Source organism: Mus musculus, chromosome 10 (assembly GCF_000001635.26).
Source record: "Mus musculus strain C57BL/6J chromosome 10, GRCm38.p6 C57BL/6J".
Classification (NCBI taxonomy): Eukaryota; Metazoa; Chordata; class Mammalia; order Rodentia; family Muridae; genus Mus; species Mus musculus.
Genome location: NC_000076.6, coordinates 23,697,273 through 23,720,183, shown reverse-complemented (window position 1 = coordinate 23,720,183; position 22,911 = coordinate 23,697,273). Strand labels below are relative to the sequence as shown.

Here is a 22,911-nt window from a genome sequence, read left to right as displayed (position 1 = left end):
GATGCTCACATTCAGCTATTGGATGGAAAGCAGGGCCCCTAATGAAGGAGCTAGAGAAAGTACCCAAGGAGCTAAAGGGGTCTGCAACCCTACAGGTGGAACAACAATATGAACTAACCAGTACCCCAAGAGCTCGTGTCTCTAGCTGCATATGTAGCAGAAGATGGCCTAGTTGGCCATCATTGGGAAGAGAGGCCCTTTGGTCTTGCAAACTTTATATGCCTCAGTACAGGGGAACACCAGGGCCAAGAAGTGGGAGTGGGTGGGTAGGGGAGTGTGGGGGAGAGGGTATGAGGGACTTTTGGGATAGCATTTGAAATGTAAATGAAGAAAATACCTAATTAAAAAAAACTCTTAACAGTAAAAAAAAAAAAAAAAAGAGTAGAAGAGTAGGCCCCATGTCCTACAGTAGATGGCAAATATGAACATGCCCAACATGAACATGGTCAACATGAATGTGGCCAACATGAACAATGAACTCAGTGGCATCATTGGAGATTCTTTGTCTCATATTGTTGTTGGGGCTTGTTTTTGTTTTTGTTTTTTATTTGTTTTGTTTTGCTTTGTTTTGTTTTTGCCTTATACGTCCTCTGTGTAGCTATTATGATTATAAATTTTGGGTTTATGTTTCATGGAATCCTTGTGTATGGAAATGGGTGTGTCTCTGCATCTATATGTGTTTCTTGTCCTTATTCTTTTGAGACATGGTTTCTCTATGTAGTCATGCCTGTCCAGAAATTTGTTTTATAGGAACAGGTTGGCCTCAGACTTCAAGATCTACCTGTTGTGCCTTTGAGTCCTGGGATTAAAAGTGGGCACCATCATGTCTAGCTGAAACCAAACCAAACCAAACCAAACCAAACCAACCAACCAAACACAACAACCCTCCTCCTCCATTTTGTGTAAAAGAAAAAAGAAAGATTCCTTTTCTAACTCAAATTTAAATGTATGAAATGAGATCAAAGAACATTGTTTTGAATATATAACAGACACATAGATAGATAGACACATGTACAAATGAAAACGCAAAAGACCCATAGTAGAGGTAAAAATTGGTAGAGGTAAAAATTTCAATAATTCAGTAATGTATTCTTACAAAATTTATGTTGAAAATTATTTTAATGAGGATGTATCCAGTAGAATTAATTAAAGTAAAAAAAACTGGAAGTAGCCAGATGAGCTACTTTGAAAGTTAATTAGTGAAGTAACCTGACTTGATACATTTTGCTAAAAAGTGCTATTCTAGATAAAAGTTAGTCATAAGACTGGGAACGATGGTTCTGTATCTAATAAAAATCTACAAAATCAATTATAAGTGAAGATGAACAATTGATTAAATTTCCTATTGAATATAAACACAGAAAGGGCAATGTGATAAAGTAATTCACAAATTTTCATTAGTGAAATTTCCAAGTTAGATATATAAATTTATTTTATCAGTGTGATAGACCAATATGCAGGTATAAGAGTTTGTTCCTTTTCACAGTATAGAAAAATCTCACACACACCACTGTCCGGCTCCATAGCAACTTCTATAACAGCAGGTATCTAGTCTGTCTTAATACTGATTTAGGTATTTTAACTGTACCGTTTCCTATTTCTTAATCACTTTCACGTTAGTAATCTATTATTATTCCCTTATGTCTATTGTGTGGCTAGAGAAATTGAGGCAGACCAATGTGATTAGTGGCTTGGCTAAGAGTTGCTAAGACTCCAAACTGAACAGTAACGCACGCGAGTTCATTTGGTCAGCCTCCACCATCTCTTTGATGATGAACTGGGTGAGGATTTTTATGCACTGGTGGAGCAGGAATGCTCACAGCATTGTGTCCACCCAGCACCATTTGTTCCTGTGATTACACTGACCACTGCAGTTTGTATATCTGAGTCCTGCAGCAGTGTGATCTCATTAAAGATTAACGTTGTGTTCTTTTCATCTTCCCTTACTGTGTGGGGTGAATGGGCTTTGCTAAAATGTTTGTGGCAAAAAGGACAGAGGCGGTGAAGCAGTTTGTGAGTAGCTGGTACCACGGCCCATTTGTATTGGGTGATCGCATTTATAGAAATAAGACTGTAACTGTCCTCTTAATATTTCTGCAGCACCCTGGTTACCGGGGCCATCAGGCCTGTCAATCACATCTTTCTCTCTATTTTATGGCAATATGAATGGCCACTGCCCCCTGCTTTGCTCATAGATGTAGAAACGAGATTTGGAAGAAAACATGAAGACTTGACAAAGCACAAGATTGTGAAGAGATCTCAGAGAGTCTTTGGGGAGAGAGGTGGCTGGTGTACCCCAGACAATGAAACACACAAGTTCCTATAAAGTGAGTGCATGCGCTCGATTTGCATTTTCTCAAGCTTAGAACCAGAGCCACCTCTGTGGGATGCTGTGGGATCTAAGCTGTTTTCCTTCACATGCTGTCAGCGCAGTTGAAAACACACCTTGCTCTGACCACAACTCCTGGGAGTCCTTTCTTCCCTTAAGAGATCTCTGTTCAGCCGTCTTTACGGTATTATTTTAATTGATATATTTGCTTAGTGACCTATTTCTGGTGGAACTGTCATTTTTAGACACTTTGGATTCCCTTGTTCATTAGACATTTACTAAATGCCTTCTGAGGATAGTGCCTTACTTTAGAGATTCCAGCTATTGAGACTTTAATGATAAATGTGTGTCTGCAGAGAGTCAGAGAGGTGCTGGGGAGGGGCGGGGGACCCTGGAGAGGGAAGGAGCTGTGGCCGTGCAAAGGCAGGAAAGGCTGCACAGAACAGGTGACATTTGAGCAGAATCTTGATGGATGGGTAGGACTCTGCCAGCTAGAGAGAGGAAATCACATGTTTGAGCACATTATGAGAAATTCACCGCATGTTCTGTGATGGAGCGTTTAATGAACTGACTCAGGAGGGACCAATATGGTTGTTGAGGGTCTCTTTCTCTTGTTCTGGCATTTTTTTTTCAGACTTAGAGGAAAAACTGCACAGAACAAAAGCATTCTACAGTACTGACTAGTAAAATATTTGCCTGAATATGTATGCATCATCCTTGTCTCTGGATCATAGGTGAGGATCTGCATTGTGTGGACTGAGCACATAACTGTAGCCTTCAGGTGGAATCCAGCCCGTGGCAGATACTAAATAGATGACAGAAATGGTTGCACTGTGCAGTGGCCATGACAAGGGATTGGAAAAATATGAGGGTTGTGGAAGAGGTGGCGTTAGCGAGAATTAATGTTTATTGGCCAAGGATGTGAACAGGAGATATGGCATGTCACCAAATTTGGGCATCAGGTACTATGGTGATGCCATTAGCTAAGAAATAAAGAGGGGTTTTAAAAGGTGAGAGCAGCAAGGGATGAGTTCCTTCATGGATTAATGAGAGCTGAAGAGTCTGAAGTACAGAGAGAAATGAATGAGCTTGCCCTTCAGGAGGCAACAAAACGATCCTTGTGAACATTTGGGAATTAGTCACTGAAGTCACGGAAGGAAACTCTCTTGAACTCAGGGCTGGAGTGATGGCTCAGACAACAATGTGTCACACAGATTTGAAGACCTGAGGCTGAGCTTTGTTGTGCACATGAAAAGCCAAGCAACTGTGAAAGTGTATGCTCACCTCAGGGAGAACACACACACACACACACACACACACACACACACACACACATCCCAGACACACAGAGACACATAAAGACATACATCACAGACACATATACACACACACATATATATACACACACACTCATACCATACACATATCACAGACACATACATATCACACACACACATACACACACACCACACACATACACACACATACACATACACACCCATACCCACACCCACAAATACACACAATACAACCCCCCACATATAGCAAACACACATCACAGACAGACACAGACACACACTGTCACACCACACACACACATTACATCTTTCTGGACTCTGCATCATTATTTCTCAGTTTTGTTCTCCTAAAGCTTCACTGAAGGTGGCCAGTTTGAGGCCTTTACCTGCAGGGCCTCTTCAGGTCATTATCCACGCTTCTCATTTCTTCCGGTTTCAAGCCGTCTTTACTTACTTCTTGCCTCCTTGACAAACACTATTTTCCCTTCTAATTATCCCTTTGCCTTTGAATTTTGTGACTGCTGTCTTTCGTTGAGCACTTCCTTAGTGCAAATATCCGAGAAATCAGTCTCTCTAAGTCATCTCAAGATTTCAGTTTAGGAAATAAACTTTCTTTTCCCACTGCTGTAAGCATGTGGTTTTTTTTTTCCTGTTTGGAGATTTGATGAATTATCCTCTGGAATCTAGTGTTGTTTTCCCAGCTGTTTCTAGAAATAAGGGATGCACTCAGCAGTGTCCTCCCAGAGCTGTGATCTGCGGAGCTCTCAGGTTGCCTGCTGCAGCAGCTACAGGGCACAGTCTTGTGCATGTGCCAGGCAAGTGCTGTCGGGGTGGGATGGGCTTAGTGAGCCACTCAGCTCTTGACCTAGTCCTGTCAGGCAGGCTCCATTAATCGTTCATTTTGTATCTGTGTGAAGTGAGACTCATCGCCCAAGGTAAGAAAACTAGTGTCAAGCCGAATCATGCCTGTCGCCAGCCAACACTGCCCTTTTGCTTTGCCAACTCGCTCGCTCGCTAGCTCGTTTTTGTTCAATCCCTTGATTTTACAATCCTCGGAAACGTATTTGAGTACACAGGATCCTTGACAGCTTTTCTGTAATCTGGATTATGTTAAGAATTAAATATTCTTGTTTGCCATAGGGAAACTCGGAGGGCTGGCGAGATGGCCCAGCCATGAAGCATATACCAGTCTTTCAGAGGACCACCCACAACAGATGCCTCACAACTCCCTGTAACTCAAGGTCCCGAGGGATCTGGTGCCCTCTTATGTCCGCCACTGGTAACTGCACTCGCATGCACATCTCTCACACACATACAATTTAAATAATTTAGTCTTTAAAACAATACTGTAGCTGATTTGCTATAGGAAGTAAACTTGGAGGTGGACCTCTGTTGAACTCCATTATATTATCTCCTACAGCCTATGGCTTTCCTTCCCCAAAGTCTGTGTGGCGAAGGCACTCTCAGTTGACAGAGCCTCATCTGATGAATGATTTTATGAGAATCAGTGAGCTTTTCATATCTGTTCTAGCTTCCCAGTGGCCAGAAATAAGTGTGTACAAGGGAGCAAGTGAATTTGGTTTGTAAGATTGAAGTTTAGTCTTTGTGCAAGTGTCTAAGAAAAGCAACTTTCTACCTGATAGATACTATTTTTTTTTTTTAAAAGATCTATTTATTTATTTTATGTGGTGTCTTAGTTAGGGTTTTACTGCTGTGAACAGACACCATGACCAAGGCAAGTCTTATAAAAAACAACATTTACTTGGGGCTGGCTTACAGGTTCAGAGGTTCAGTCTATTATCATCAAGGTGGGAGCATGGCAGTATCCAGGCAGGCATGGCACAGGCAGAGTTGAGAATTCCATGTCTTCATCCAAAGGCTGCTAGTGGAAGACTGACTTCCAGGCAACTGGGGTGAGAGTCTTAAGCCCACACCCACAGTGACACACCTACTCCAATCGGGTCACACGTATTCTAACAAGGCCACACCTCCAAATGGTGCCACTCCCTGGTCCAAGAATATACAAACCATCACATGTGGATTGCTGTTTTACATGTATATATGTCTAGGGAGGGTATCAGATCCTCTGGGACAGTTGTGAGCTGTTATGTGGGTGTTGGGAATTGAATCCTGGCCCTCTGGAAGACCGTCCAGTGCTTTTAACTACTGAGCCCTCTCTCCAGGCCCCAGGTAGACACTTCTTTTAAGTGATCCTAAAGATTTAATCAGCTAGACATTGTTTTTTGTCTCATGCTGATTAGACCAAATGTTACTTTGACTACTGAGGTGTGGTGCTCTAATAGAATAACTGTATTCTCTGTGTCAGGAAACTGTTGCCTTAACCTATCCTATAGATTAAAAAAAATTTTTTTTTTTTGGTTTTTTTTTTTTTAGTTTCAACAAAGAAGTTTTAAATATTTGGTAAAGGACAGCATGTTGGACTATCCTCCTAGATTAGGTCTATCAGTGTCAGCTGTGCTCTGATAAGCACATCAGAGCCTATCACTCTGTGGTCAAATGAGTTTTCATGTAAAATTTTGAAAATATTCAATTCCTTATTCTCTGGAGAGTCATAGGAATTCATAAACATGACTTGGTCTTTTGTAGTATGTCCATCATCATTTAGCTATTTGTGTAAAGGCTTTGTCTTCTTATCATCTGATTAAAAAAAATCCATATCAAGGAAGAAAACTTTCATGTGGCAATATATTTTACTTGACCAGTTTCTGCTGCTGGTTATGTTTAACTTCTGAAAGAAGCTACTAATGGTAGTTTTAAATTTTTATATAGTCAATGGATTATTTTGCTGATGGCAAGAACTGAAATGTGAATGGCCATTAGAATTCTTTCCATTTACTGATTCTATAAGATTACTTTAGAAGCAAAACTTGCTTTATCTAATTTCTTTCTTTTTAACAATTTTTATTGATTCTTTGTGAGTTTCACATCATGCATCCCAGTCCCATTCAACTCCTTGTCCACTCATAAAAACAAAAGCAAAACAAAACAAAGCATAGAAAACATCTTGTTGTGCAAGCTGCAGTGTGTCTCTGTGCCCACAGTATAGTCCTCTATCCACATATCTTCACTTGCAAATGTTCGTTGCAATGAGTATTGGTCTGGTTTGAGGCCTTTGGCATCTGTGACACCATCAATGTTGAATCCTCACGGGGACTCCTCCCAGTTATCCTGTTGTTGCCCTGTGTCATGGAGGTCCTGCAGCTTTAGATCACCAGGACCGGCCCTTTCACACAAACCATCAGTTCACAGATGATACAGAGTTTAGAGTGGGCCAACCCAAAGCCCTGGATCTGGGCCTGGGTGGTAGCTGAGCTGATCAGTCTGCCAGGGAGAGCTCTCTAGCACTGCTCTGGCTAGAACACCCAGTGCTGCCTTTGGTAGGATGCAGAGTCAGTTCTGCTCTCACACCCTCTGGGACAGCTCCACTGTGCTGCCCAGACAAGATTCGGGGCCCACTCTCCCAAGTGCTGCAGCCGGTGAGGGGCTGGGCCAACTCTCCTGCTCTCATATCTTCTGGGCTGGCTCAGCTGTGCCTTCATCATCAGGGCCAGCTCCACTGTATTGGCTCCTGCTGCAGACAGGCCACATGGCTGTCTACCTGAGAGGATGCCAGACTTTTGATTTCTCATTTGCATAACTTCTCGAGGTCAGCCTCTGGACAATGACTTCAAATGAAAATGGCCCTTTGGAAAGAGAAGGCTTGCTATTGCTTTGGACAGGAGGCATTTGCAATGATTAAACAGCTAAATTGTCTCCTTATTTGGGGAAAAAGATGAAGGAGAATTTGAATGCACGACCAAGTTATAAATTAATCTTGAGGTACTCCAATGATTGGAAACCTTGTGAGCTTTTCTCTCGGCTTTTAAATCATACGATATCAATCTTTGCTCCTTTTCCTTTGCATAATTTGTTATTATGCTGATGGTAAACCAACTCCATCAGACATTAACCGGCCATCCGCAAGTATCCATTACAGCAGTAAAATAAACTCGTGCAAGAACTAGCCGGAGATCTCAGCCATGCTTTTCTGTCTGCAGAATGGCATGACAGTTTGGGGATTTCTAATTGGAAATAAATTTAATTATGTTACTACCTTAACTGCTGTGAATTAGCAGCTAAAAACATGTATAGGGAGAGCAGCAGAGCTCAGAGCTGCAAAAGGTGCCCACTACAAAGATGGGAAGACATGGGTCACCCCCCCTCACTCTCACTGTCTAAAGTGACATTTAAATTAGATCCTGGAAATTACCTTTTCTGTTTATGTTAGCAAGACTTTTCCCCCTCTTTCGCTTTATTTGAGTAGCGAAGCCGCTTTATAGCATTTTGTGTCGCCTGCATGAAGTGTTTTGCATACCTGTAACCTTTCAATTAATGTTATTTATGTTTCAATAAACCACCAAGCTACTTTTCCAGATGTCCTAATCCTTCATGTAAATGAATTTATTAGATCCAGCCACCAGACTCAATGAAATCTGCCAAATTCACTGTCTGGGCCACATACCAGGGAGTTGAAGCGATATTTGCATAAGCTTGCTCTGTGAGTGTAATCTTATGTATTATCTGCAGAGTTAAAGTTTCACTAATGTAAATCCCTGACAAATCAAATACAGATGGGCTTCTCTGCCCTCAGGGTTGAGCCTGTCAATTCTCAGCTCTCATATCTGCCTCCTCTTGGCTCTGGGCTCTTCACCCTTCAGCTCCCTGCCCCCCGTCCCCCAATAGTACTAATCTTTCAAAATTATTTATGTTAATACATTGCAGATACTGAGCACAGCAGTGAAGACCGGTGGCTCCTGTCCTCTTTCAATCATCCTGCCAGGCAAAAATGAGGTTGGCAAGTCATTTGAGGGGAGCTAGTTTTACCACCTGGAAAAATTTGCCCTGCCAATCAGTGGATGGCAGACAGATTGTTTGAGTTTGCCTAGAGATGTTTTAGATAAGGGGGAGTCAGCTCAATAAATGGGTCAATGTCAGCCTGCAAATTCCATAACGTGGCCAAGGTAAATTCAATAATGAGCCCTTAGAGGAAGGGACAGTGAGTTGGCATGAAGAGGCTGCGAGGTATCCAGGGAAGGGAAATGGCTGACCTATTCAGACCGATCCTTTGGCTAATGTTACAAGCCTCCGTGGAAGGTGGGACTCTTCTTTAGTTCCGATGATTAGCTCTGAAAACTCTTGATAGCTTTAAGCTCTGTATCAAAAGAGAGAAAGTTTGGCTGCTGGACACGGAGAGCGCTAGTGCTTCTTGGGTTTGTTCTTGATTATTTTAAAGTCTAACTATGTTTCCTCTGCTGGTGCCCAGTTGCTATTTATTTGGCTTTAGCCTTTGATCCCCCTTACGCTGGCACATCATAAAAAACATATTCCTGCTCACGTCTTATATTATGTAGTTTGTTTCTGCTCAGGGTGAATAAGCCTCTCTTTGTTTTTGATAGACTCCAGGTGTTTATCGCTATAAGTTAGTAATGGAGCTAACCACAAGAAGCAAGCTGGAAAGAAAAAAAGGAATTAGGGGGAAATTCCAAGTTTGATAACTTTAGGAGTCCTCCTGGCAAGACTCCTCTGGGACTAACATGCTCTAAACTTAAGAGGCCGTGTCTCTGCTTTCTAATCAAGTTGGTTGGAATTGGGATTTTAGTAGGCAGAGATTCCCAGTCTTTTCAGGTCTTTGGTGAGTTTCTTTGAAAGTGGCCAGAGAATCTTGTTTCTTTATAAATTTTCATCCTGGTACTAAAATGAATGTTGGCGGCCAATCCAAAAGAGATTACTGATAGCCATTTGCTTGATCTGAGCTTGGAGGATTAATGCCAGAAGCAATTTTGTACCCACGGTGGTAAGTCCCCCACCCCTTGGAGTTGGGGGAGCAAGGGAGCACTAATATCGGGATGGATGAACATGTAACAAGCAGCCAGCGGCTGTGATGGGAAGTATTTCTCATTTTGTATTCCTTTACTGCCTGACATATTGTGTGGGGGTCATAATCCAATTCAAGAGCATTTGGTGATTGTGACCAAGGTTATTGGCAAATTTTATCCACCTCTACTTTCTTTGTTGGCATAAATAGATATGGCTCTGTCCATCTTAAAGATTAAAACCTTGTTTTGACATGTTGGGTAAAGCAAGTTTTCTACCCAATTCTCACATTTTAAAATATTTAATATTTAATTTTAAATAATGAAGTATTTTTAAATATGTAAAGTGATTTAAGTAATACAGTTTAAGATAATCAACAATTGTGGCTAAGTGAGATGTCTACTGAGTTAGAGAAATAACCGCACAAAGTATGTTACCAAGAGATGGAAGCGTTTAAGTAATAGTAGTTTTGAGTGTCTCCCCATATTCGTCCAGTTTCTTGGCATGAATCAATACAATTTTGTGGTGATTGATTTGTGAAGTCGGCACTGTTACCACCTTCATGAATTAACGTAGAAACTGAGGCAAAAAGAATTTAGCCAATTTGCTTCAACAGTGAACAAATGACTCAGCTGGTAATAAGTTACAGGCACTTTGGGTTTCAATTAGTAGTTCTCAACTTGTGGGTGGTGACCCCAGACATCCTGCATATCAGATATTCACGACTCATAACAGGAGCAAAATTACAGTTATAAGGTAGTAACAAACTCATTTTATTAGTGGGCATCACCACAACATGAAGGACTGTATTAATGAGTCGCTGGGTTAGGAAGGCTGAGAACCATTGCTTTAAATTAACATTTTGTTCTTTCTGTATGATGTAAAAAGGAGTGGGTCAAGTTTCATACTTTTGAAAATTTATGCTACTAAATCAGATGTTTGAATTAATGAGATTCTACTTGAAATATTTAAGAGGGCTCTCTACACAGAGTAACAATAGTAAATACCCCATTATCTGCTTTGACACTTTGACAACTCAACATGTGTAGACAAATGTGATATGGCATTTTTGAAGTTGAAATTTTGTTTTGTTTTGTGACAGGGTCCTTCTATGTACCCCTGGCTGTCCAGACTGCCCAAAACTCATAGAGATCCTCCTGCCTCTGCCTCTCAAGTACTGGGATTAAAAATATGAGTAACAAGCCCTGGCTTACAAGTTAATTTTAGTTCAATTTTGTTGAGTAGACTTGTCTAGTATCGTGTTTAATATCAATTCAAAGGCTGGGGATATAACCAAGAGCTGTACCATTTGCCTAGGATGTGTGAGGCCACAGTTTTGCTATTTAGCAGCACAAAACCAAATCCTTACCTACAAAAGTCACAGTTACTTAAGTTGAGATCTACTTTCCACATCTTGGCAGGTGTGTGTTGTGAGTGTGTGTTCTTCCTATTAGGCTAAAGCAGCTCTTGTTAAGACTGTGGTTTGAAGAGATCTATTCCTTGGTCTTGCAGAGAAGTTGTTGGAGGGCATCTACCCCAAACCTCTTAAACTCAAACTGATGATTAAAAAACACATTGACTGTTTCAGGACATCTGAATCTTTTAGTCAGGTGCAGTAAGAGGACTGGTTGGCACTCTTGATGACTTTAGGCTTGGCTTGCTGAAGGCTCCATTGGTTTGTGGAAACATTTGACAAAGAGGATAGAGGGTAGAGAAAAGGAAAGGTACTTTTGTCCTTATGATGTACTATGTGTCAGTATCCTGTCCTTAGTCCCTCTCCCTAGAAGCTTCCCAATCAACTTGTGTTTTATTTACAAAGATACACAACCCATTTTGGACTTCCTCATGCCTCTCTACTCTGTAATATACACAAACTTTCATTTTGTTTGAACCATACCATTATGCTAGGAGGTTCCTCCACCACTGAGCCAGCACTACCGAACTATTTAAATGTGTATGAACAGTGGCAGGGTACAGCATTTCTACTCACAGCTGTGTTTCTTGGAGCACATATGACGTATTAAAATGTATTCAGAAAAGGGTTTTAGGCTTCCCCGTAAGGGTTAAAATGGAAAGCATTTGGACGTGTCTTAAACAGCCATTGCAAATAACTTTGTCATTGACTTCAGGTTCATGGGGTTGGCACGGCATAAGCACTCTCGGAAGGATGGGATTTGGAATCAGTGTTAACAGTAAGCAGAGAATCAGCCATGGCCTCGGGGTGGGGAGGGCTCCCTGTGCAGGCCTGAAACAGCATACTGTCTGCACAGTCTCAATGGTGTCTTATGCTAATCTCTGGCTACCTGATTCTTGGCATAGATTTTTGTCTCAAGAAACACAATCCGTAGAGCGGTAGCAGAAATGTTTGCTTCTCTCGTCCTCTAGTGCCTGTCAATCAGTTGTATACCCTGATCTAATTGCAGATTGCTCTTACTGAGCTACATTGGCATTGTGTCCATAGGAGGCATCATGGAAAAGAAAGAGAAGCAGCCGTGGGAAGTTACTGGGTTATTATGGTTGCTTGTTGAAATGATTGTTTTGACAAGGTCTTACTATGTAGCCCAGGCTGGTCTCCAACTCAGGATATACCTGCCTTCCAAGTGCTAGGATTCAGATATGAGATGCCATGTTAGGTTTGAAATGATGTTCATAAAGAATGCCATGGACTCTATGTGGTCTTTATGAGCCTTGAAGAGACATTTTGATTGAGCCGTAGCCTGTAAAAGTTATTTTGAGCAACTTCTATGTATGAAACTTACGCACACCTGGCACCCATCGGTACTGAATCAAAAAACATTTAAGAGCATAAAACCTTCTAAGAACATAATACACATTTTTCATGTTAACCATCAAGTATTGCACCAGATAAGTGGACTACTTTAGGAATAAGATTGCCTCTTCACTGATTGTGTCAAAACTTTCTTATGCTACAGAGAGCGTGCGTTGGGTTTCATGACTTACATTCATAGATAATTTATATTTTCAAGAAGACGGTTAAGATGAAGCTGATCTTTTTCAAGTTTCTTCTTTCTTTTTAGTCTATTATTTCAGTGACTTTTATGTATCAGGTAAAGATGAAACTATAACTCAGGGATGGTGGAGGTCCTGCGATATTAATCTCAGTTTCATTTGACTAAAAAGACCTCCAGGCTTCAAGCTAGGAAAAAGATTCTCCCAGTTGCTTAAAAGGGAAGGCAAATAGTTAAACTTCCTGGCAAAGCCACAGAGTCCTGGTTCTCATAGGCTGCAGCCGCAGCGTCAGCATCACTTGGAGACCTGTCAGAATGCAGATTCCCCGGAACATCCCCAGATGTACTGCATTAGAAACTCTGGATATGGGACCAACTGTGTTTGCACAGGCTTTGCAAGTTATTTTTATGTGTGTTGGGGTGTGAGGCTCAAAGTTCTCTGAAGTGCTGATACTGAGCCAACTTTCCCATCTGGTTAATGGTAAATGGTCCTAGTCTCTCTGAAAGAACTGCTTTAGTTAGTTTAAAAAAAAAAAACAAAACACCTGATGAAAGATGTACCATGGACCACTTTAACATGCATTACTTACTAAGAAAAGAAACAGAGAGGGGATTTTCAAATTTTGTGGCTCATCAATACATTTATATTCAAATGCAGGAACACCATGAATCTTGGTAGCTTACGTGAATATGCTATGGAACGACAGACAGCTTGCTCTTAGTACATCTGGTGCGTTGTGAAGAACATTGGTATTAACACTTGAGACTCAGAACAGGTAAGAGATGAAATGCTGTAGATTAGGATGCCAAAATGTTACTTTTTGTTACAGTTAAACGCAATATGGATCTAACAATTATTTGGGGGTGAGTTTTAAGCACAATAGCTAGCTGAATTATTACATCTAGAAGGGTTAGTTCTGAGCTACAAGTTTACTTCTTGTCACTTAGAATGATGTTCAGAGCAATACTTTTACTTAAAAATACATAAATAGCATAACTTTGGCATTTACCCAAAGACGACCATATATCTCTATAGACAGATACATACACATTTATGCTGCTTGATTTACTAGCCCTGAGGGCCAGAAGAAAGAATGGAAACAGGCAACCTCGGGAGGGAGGAGGTTACGGGGGTGGGGTGGGGAACCCTCCAGAATTCACCAGAGATCTGGGAGGTGAGAGACTCTCAGGACTCAAAGGGAGGGACCTTAGATGAAATGCCTGAGAGTAGGGAAAGGGAATTTATAGAGCCTACCTCCAGCAGACAAACCCTATCAAGTGAAGGATGGGGTTGCCATCCTACAGTCACAACTCTGACTCATGATTGTTCCTTTTTGAAAGAATTGTAGGGATGGAGATGGAAAGGATCCTGAAGAAAAGAAGGTCCAGTGACAGGCCCAAAGAGGGATCCAGCTCAAGGGGAGGTCTCAAGGCCTAACACTATCACTGAGGCTATGGAGTACTCACAAAAAGGGACCTAGCATGACCACACTCCGGAAGACCTAACAAGCAGTTGAAAGAGTCAGATGCAGATATTTGCACCCAACCAATGGACAGAAGCATCTGAACCCTGTTGTTGAATTAGGGAAAGACTGAAAGAAGCTAACCAGGAGGGTGACCCTGTAGGAGGACCAGCAGTCTCAATTAATCTAGATCCCCAAGATCTCTCAAACACTGGACCACCAAACAGGTAGCATACACCAGCTGGTGTGAAGCCCCCAACACACATACAGTAGAGGACTGTTGAGTCTGTGTTCATTCAGAGATGCTGCACCTAACCCTCAAAAGACTGGAGGCCCCAGGGAGTTCAGAGGTCAGGCGGTGTGGGCAGTAGGGACGTCCACGTGGAGACAGGGGGTGGGGAGGAGGTATGTGATGTGGAGCAGTAGGATGGTGGACGGGGTGGGGGAGGGAATAAAATATGGAGCGTTAAATAAATAAATAAATACATAAATAAAATAAAAAAACTAAGCAAAACACAATCAATTTTCATTCCCAATCTACACCAGGAAATAATTAAAAACAGCTGCTTATTATTTTCTATTTGAAAAATTTGCAATTAAATATGTTGATTTGTGATGGAGCAAGTACCAGTCAGTAATTGTCAATGTGATCACATGATCTCATGGGCCTTTCCCTCACCCCAGCAATCAGACTGGCTGCTTTGGAATCCTCCTTTCCCACAGAGGCATTGGCAGTCCTCACTGGTCATACTTAGAATCGAAATACAGTCACCACGGCTTGGGAGACCTTTGTTGGAGAAGCAAAGTGTTAACTGGTCTGAAGCAGTCTGGACACTCCTGTGATTTACCTCCTTTCCCCTTTTGTTTTCCTTTTTTAAAATGACATTATGTATTTTATGTGAGTCTTCTGTCCACGTATATATGATCCTGCTGTAGATGGTTGTGAACCACTGTGTAGGTGCTGGGAACTGAACTCATGACCTCTGGAAGAGCAGCTAGTGCTTTTAACCACGGAACCATCTCTTCAGTCCTTATGTCACTTTCTTAGACAAAGATAAAATGAGCAGTTCTAGAGTAAATGTCACAATGGGAAGAGGCAGGGGTAAGTGAGCAACTGTATCCCCCATGGACTTGTCCCTTGTATGGACGTAAGCCAAAATTTTAGTTATGTTTCATCATCCTGATGATGGAGAGGAGGCAAGGGTTTTCCCAGAGTGCCCTGGTCTTATACTTGTGCATCTGTGTGTCTTTGAACCTCCCATAATACAGCCTGTGTCCTTAGAAGAGAAGGCACCACCACTGGAGAAGAACCTCTTAGGCTTCATAGAATAAGGGGTGTATTTTATCTATTCCATAAAAAGCAACACATGGATTTAAATCACCGTTCCTTAGAAATTGTGAAAGGATGAGTAACGTGCTTATAGTATGGAAGAAACATGTTAAAGATGGAACTTGAAAAAGTCAAGGAGACCCTTAATCCACTCTTGTTCCAGTGCCATCTCCTTTATTTTTCAAAATTCATTTTTCCTTTTAGCATTTAAAAATATGCCTACAAGTTTCTTTTCTTCTTTTCCATGTTTCTTTACACACACATTTTTTTTTTTTTAAAGCAAGCTCTTCAATGGTTAGAGTTTGGTATAAACTCTGAGGCAATTTATGGGTACCCGTTGGTTGTGTGCGCTAATGTTTCCCAGGCCCCCTCCCCTTGTTTGCAAGATCTATGTGAATTTGGGGTAACATGGATCACTTATAAGGAAATGCCTCTTTGTAAGCCACTTGCTCCTATATATATTTTTATTTGCATTATTTACACAGTTAATTTGACCAGAGGAGAAACTGCTTTTAGGAACATGAGTGATTTCTACACAGAGAACAAATTTAGTTCCAATCAAGATCTCCCTGATTAGGAACGGGTGTTCACAGCAATTTAGACTTCAGGCAGCTACCAGAACAGCATGCATTCAGATTTTTAGATGCTGTGGGAAACTGCTGAAAAGAAACTGGCTTGTATTTGAACATCATCTGGAGTGGGAAAAGTACAACAGCTTGTCTTTGGGCTTCATGCCATTTGCCTCCTTCAATACATGAAGAGAGTTTTTCTGGTTTTGGGAAATATGAGGCAGTAATTGCTCTGACATTAATTCACATGGATTCCTCCATGATCAAGGAAGTATCTGCTAACTGTTATCTTGGAATCTGGGAATTCTTTGGGAACTCTGGAGGATGATGTGGGTCATGCCAGGGTTAGGATGGACCGGAAGAGTAGAGTGTTTCTTATTCCAATCAGCTTGGTCCTGGATAGTTTAGAAAAGTCTTAGCTTCCAGCAACAAAACTTGATAGCAAATGGGTTTAAGGTAAAGCAGAATTATTACTGTGTATCCCAGAATCTCAAAAGTCTGGTTTTGGGGTGCACAGTAGTGGCATGGAAACAGCATCCAGGGTGCATGCTCTTCCTCTTACCTCCACCTGAGTCTGCTCTAGACCCATCCTCTTCTGGGTGCAAAACAATGGCCAGGAATCATGAGAACAGTCAGCCTGGGATCTTTGACTTTGAAGTAATGATATGAGGAGCCCAGGAAGTGTCTTGTGCTTCAGAGAGAGAGAGAAAAATTCTTGTCCTCCAGACACTGTGGGGACTCTTTCTTCTCTTTCTAGTGTATCTGCGAGTCAGTGGAGGAACGGCATACCAGATGACTAACTGTGCAAGATGCATCTGGAGCAGGATGGAAGGTGGGTGTGGAGCAGTGAGCTGTGTACAGACAGCCTGGTCCCTGGATTTGAACCCCAGTGACCTGATAGGTGACTTCGCCTACGAGGGGTGGCAGGTATTGGCCACACCCCTTGGGCCCCAGGTTCCTGTAGCAGCTTCAACCTCCCACAGTCCCGACCCCCTCCCCAGAGAGGTGTGTGGCCATCAGTCACATAGGCAATGCCCCAAGCTCCTGGTTTTCTGTCTGGACACTACCCTCACAGTTACCTGGCAATAGCCAGGTAGGCCCAGCCCACTATAAAAGGGGCTGTTTGCCCCCTCCCCCCTCTTGCCTCTCTCTCTTGCCCTCTTGTTCTCCCTCTCTCTGCCTTCCCTTTCCCCCTCTCTCCACGTGGCCATGGCTGGCCTCTACTTCCCTACTCTCTCCCTCTCACTGCTTTTGTACAATAAATGCCCTAAAACCATGGACATCAGGATCCACCATGCTGGAGCAATGGAGCAGGTTTTCCACTAACAAGCCGTTCGTCTAATCTCCTGCCGGAGGCCTCCCTGCACTCATAGCCATAGCTGCCAGCCAAACTAACCGCCCACCCACCTCCAAAAGACAAAGACTCTTCCGGGGAAACTTGCTAGAGCTCCCTCTTCCTGTCCTTTTTCCTTCGGCCCTGGGCCAGAGCCCGCCATTAGGCCCCCTGTCCCATTCTCAGTTCTTCCAAGACATCCAGTGGTGTCTGCGGTGTCCAAGAATGAGAACCTGCCGTCCCTGGCCTCCATGTGGCCCAGGGATCCCAGAACCTGCTCCTCTGAGGCACCCAGCAGTGTCTCTGGTGCCTGAGAGTCTGAGCCTGACTCTGGCAGTCTTCAGAGACCTCAGACTGCTGCTCCCCACCCCCAGCAGGATCCTGTGGCTTCTCACAGCCCAACACCAGCATTGCCATGGAATGCACATAGTCAAACTTCCTGTGCTCCAGCCCCGAGCAGATGCGGGACCCCACTTTTTAAAAAAAATTTTTTTATTAGGTATTTTCTTCATTTACATTTCTAGTGCTATCCTAAAAGTCCCCCATGCGCTCCCCACCACTTCCCTATCCACCCACTCCCACTTCTTGGCCCTGGTGTTCCCCTGTACTGAGGCATATAAAGTTTGCACGACCAATGGGCTTCTCTTTCCACTGATGGCCGACTAGGCCATCTTCTTATACATATGCAGCTAGAGTCAAGAGCTCCGGGGTACTGGTTAGTTCATATTGTTGTTCCACCTATAGGGTTGCAGATCCCTTTAGCTCCTTGGGTACTTTCTCTAGCTCCTCCATTGGGGGCCCTGTGATCCCTATCTCCTTGTACTAAGGTCAAATCTAAGTGGATCAAGGAACTCCACATAAAACCAGAGACACTAAAACCTATAGAGGAGAAAGTGGGGAAAAGCCTCAAAGATATGGGCACAGGGGAAAAATTCCTGAATAAACAGCAATGGCTTGTGCTGTAAGATCAAGAATTGACAAATGGGACCTCATAAAATTGCAAAGCTTCTGCAAAAGACACCGTAAATAAGACAAAAAGGTCACCAACAGATTGGGAAAGGATCTTTACCTATCCTAAATCAGATAGGGGACTAATATCAAATATATATAAAGAACTCAAGAAGGTGGACTCCAGAAAATCAAATAACCCCATTAAAAATGGGGCTCAGAGCTAAACAAGGAATTCTCACCTGTGGAATACCGAATGGCTGAGAAGCACCTGAAAAAATGTTCAGCATCCTTAATCATCAGGGAAATGCAAATCAAAACAACCCTGAGATTCCACCTCACACCAGTCAGAATGGCTAAGATCAAAAATTCAGGTGACAGCAGATGCTGGCGAGGATGTGGAGAAAGAGGAACGCTCCTCCATTGTTGGTGGGATTGCAAGCTTGTACAACCACTCTGGAAATCAGTCTGGCGGTTCCTCAGAAAATTGGACATAGTATTACCGGAGGATCCTGAAATACCTCTTCTGGGCATATATCCAGAAGATGTTCCAACCGGTAAGAAGGACACATGCTCCACTATGCTCATAGCAGCCTTATTTATAATAGCCAGAAGCTGGAAAGAACCCAGATGCCCCCCAACAGAGGAATGGATACAGAAAATGTGGTACATTTACACAATGGACTACTACTCAGCTATTAAAAACAATGAATTTATGAAATTCCTAGGCAAATGGATGGACCTGAAGGGCATCATCCTGAGTGAGGTAATCCAATCACAAAGGAACTCACATGATATGCACTCACTGATAAGTGGATCTTAGCCCAGAAGCTTAGAATACCCAAGATATAAGATACAATTTGAGAAACACATGAAACTCAAGAAGAACGAAGACCAAAGTGTGGACACTTTGCCCCTTCTTAGAATTGGGAACAAAACACCTATGGATAGAGTTACTGAGACAAAGTTTGGAGCTGAGACGAAAGGATGGACCATCTAGAGACTGCCATATCCGGGGATCCATCCCATAATCAGTTTCCAAATGCTGACACCATTGCATACACTAGCAAGATTTTGCTGAAAGGACCCTGATATAGCTGTCCCTTGTGAGACTAGGCAGGGGCCTAGCAAACACAGAAGTGGATGCTCACAGTCAGCTATTGGAGGGACCCCACTTTTCATCTCACAGATGGGGAGGGATGGATTGGGTGGTATCACAGCTTGTTTCGTTTGCAGGATTGGAAGATTGTTTTCTACTACCCACGGAAGGCATTTTATATGCCACACACTTAAATTTCATTCTTCTTCAGAGAAAATGAAGTAGATATCAGAAAATTCTGCAGTGTAAAATTGGAAACTGGCACCAAGAGATTAACACAATAGGTTATAGTACATCTATCTATCTATCTATCTATCTATCTATCTATCTATCTATCTATCTATCTATCTATCTATTTGTTTTTGACACAGGGTTTCTCTCTATGTAACAGCTTTGGCTGCCCTGGGACTTGGAGACCAGGCTGGCCTTGAACTCACAAAGATCTGCCTGCCTCCATCTCCTGAGTGCTGGGATTAAAGTGTACAACCACGGCAACTAAATATATTTTTAAGCTATGTCATTGCCATGTATGTTAGATCAGCTACATTTTGCTTATTTGCTTTTGAAGACAGAGTTTTACTATTTAGTCCAGGCTGGCTTCAAACTTGTGGTCTTCCTGCCTCATTTTCCTAAGTGGTTGGGTTTCAGGTGTGTATCAGCACACTCAGTTTCAGATATATGCTAAGAACACATTTCTATTTTCAAGAACATTTTTACCACTCTGTACCAGACAACATACCAGCCGCAGCTTTATTCTTCTCAGAGCAGTGGGGGCCTAGATATGGAGTGGTCATGAGTCTGACCTTTGAGTCATAAGCAGTCTGTCTCTAGAATCTGTTTCCTAGTCTACTGTTTCTCTGGCTAAAACCCTACTGTTAAATACTCATTCCTTTGGGGCAACATATGGAGGTTTTTAAAAGTCTGGTCATTTCACCTCCTTATGTAAAATGAGCTCAAATCATTTTTCTTCCATACAGTTTAAGTCTGTCCAATTGAATGAATAAGCTCATAAACACTCATCGGCTCTTGCCATGTACTGGCCTTGTAAACACCAAGTCACAGGCTAAGATTTATCAGTAGATTCTATTTAGATGCCCACAATTCAGTGGAAGCAACTTAAAGACTGCAACGCAGCAGGAAATGTCTTACAATGGCAGTCCCGGTTGCTACACTGTCTTGTGAAGGTGTGGGCTCCCCAACACAGGACAGATGGGGAGAAGGCTTTCGGTGTTGGAGGGAGTGCGCATCTCAAGTAAGAGGACGAGGGAAGGGTAGCAAAAGCTCCAAGCAAGAGGAGTAGGCCATGTTATAGCAATTTCAAAATTATTCTCATGAGTGGAAACTCCTAAATGCATCTTTCGAGCCGAGGTGCCCACATGTCGTTTGCCTTCGTTCAGAGTCAAGATGCAATCAATTCATAACTGCTGATGGCAGGGTGTGTTGTGCAAACGTTACAGGATCCTCGAAATAGTGCAGTGGTGTCACTGGCTTGCCTTTATTTTCCAGATGCATCACAGATGAGGGGAAAGAGACCGTCGTGTACACAAATGGTGGTAATAACTGTGAGTCGAAGCTACTCACGACTGACAAATCATCACAGCATTCCTCGCTTGATTCCAAATTCCTCCTCATGTTAGTGACAATTTCTGGCACAAAGTACCAGAACAGTCCACGGAAGATGCCATCTCTCAGCCGTCACCCAGATGTGATTTCAAGTCATGTAAACATTAAGCGAGCCACTGCATCCCTGTTGACAGGGTCCATGCATAATTACACGCTTTGATGACTCAGTCGGTAAATCTGGCATGAGTCAGCATCATGTCCTACGACACAGTCACACGTGTGAAGATGTCCAGGAGGAACTGCCATCAGAATCTGAAGGCTGAGCTGATGATTTTGGCCATGACATCCTGTGGGTTCTAGGTCCCTCTTTTGTTTATAGATGCCTCCTCTACAGAACCACACGGCTCCTCAACCTCACACTTACTAACATTTTGAACAGACTGCTAGCAGTGTTCTTGACCCATATATGCTGGATACCCACTCACCCTACTCTAGAGTTGGAACAAATATCAATGTGTCCAGACATTGCCAAGTAAACTCTGGGGGCAAAATTGCCCTGAGTTGAGAAATACTGGGCTACAAAACAATATTACCTCTTTAGGTTAGCACTTGTATTGCTTATGTCAAGGGTTTAAGGTGTTGAAAGGAAGCCTATACATGACCTGTGAGAAACAAGATAACTAGACAGAGTAATAGCTAGCCATGTTCCAAGGTGCATTAGAGCAGAGCTCAGCTTAGTTCAAGCAGTGGAATGTCTACTGGGTGGTGTTACACAGACTCCTCCTTCCCTTCCTTTTCCCTTTCTCCCCCCTTTCTTCCCCCTCCTATTTAAATGATGCAATTTGGTGCATAGAATGAATGAGATAAATATATTATTTAATAATGTAACTTTTCTATGAGATATATTTAAAACTACAAACTTTCTATAAAATATATTTAAAACTATTAAGATACTTTTCATTTTACAGTCTTTGGGTTTTTGTTTTTTTTCTCTAGTGATCTTCAAGTGCATTTATTCAACTTTTATAAAAAATTTGTATGCTTATAAAGTACATAAATATATATTAAGAAGAAAGAATATATTGACTAAACAACCTTTTAATTGCTATGTCTATGTGTCTTTAATCTACAAGTAGAAGATAGCCTGATTTGTACTTATTCTTTTGTCTTTGCTACAGATCAAACCTAGGGCCTCACACAAGCTAAGGAAGAACTCTAATTCTGAGCTACACTCTGAGCCTCCATCCTAAGTCCTGCTTTATTCTTTACTAATATCTTTTAAACACTTCCGTGCTAGGCAAATGTCATTATCACTATTTGGTCATTTTTCCACATGGTATGTTAACAAGTTAGGGTGTCTGGTAAAATGGTAGTAACCATAGATGCACATACATAAATACATCTATTAGACCTTCTTGAGTAAATGATAATTATTAAAACAGTGGCTGGACTTGGTTTCCCATGCCTTTACTTGCAATAATTAGGAGGCAGGTGGACCTCTGTTTGTTCAAGCCCAGCCTGGTTTACATAGTGAGTTCTAGGACACCCAGGACTATGTAGAGAGGCCTTGTCTCAAAAAGACGATTATTCATGAGCATCTGTTCAGAACTGTAGAGAGACTTGAACTTGACGGTGAGTAATGAGCTTTACCTCTGCGTGCTTTGCAGCAGGACCGAGGATGCGTTTATCTTTCTTTTTCTCATCCACAGACAGTATCACTGGAGGATGTTACAATCCATATCTGAAAGCAGCATTTTTATTTCAGATCCAAAGCTGAACAAATTCCTCCAAGTTCCTCAGTAGCCTCTGTGAGAAGGCCTTCAAACTCCCAGAGAATATCGTCATGACATAGGCCATGGAACTTTGACTGTTTTGAAAGCAGGTGACCATCATAATTGAAGTGTAATTTTCTAGTGTGATGGTTGTGATCCCTGGCACCCAGAGCCCCCAAATGCTCACTAGCTTGTTCTAACTTCATCAGAAAGCGCATATTCACCAATGGTAAGGACTATGCTTTTGCAGAGTCTACCGTGTCTTATGTTAGAGTGTAGCTTATGGCACTGATTTGTCTCCATGCCCAAGTCCTGGCTATGCATAAAAGCCATGTCTTTTATACACATTTTAATTAATTAATTA

The 22,911-nt window shown here is 42.2% G+C and overlaps 1 long non-coding RNA gene across 2 annotated transcripts; it reads left to right on the top strand.

Moving 5' to 3' along the window:
• The first annotated feature begins 8,696 nt into the window (after positions 1 to 8,696).
• Positions 8,697 to 21,649, top strand: Gm35291. Of its 2 annotated transcripts, XR_380187.2 has the most exons (4): positions 8,697 to 8,781; positions 13,129 to 13,246; positions 16,590 to 16,664; positions 20,719 to 21,649. It is a non-coding gene; the product is annotated as a predicted gene, 35291 (long non-coding RNA). The 2 variants fall into 2 exon arrangements; XR_871511.1 differs by lacking the exons at positions 16,590 to 16,664; positions 20,719 to 21,649 and adding an exon at positions 13,812 to 13,894.
• Positions 21,650 to 22,911: the final 1,262 nt, after the last annotated feature.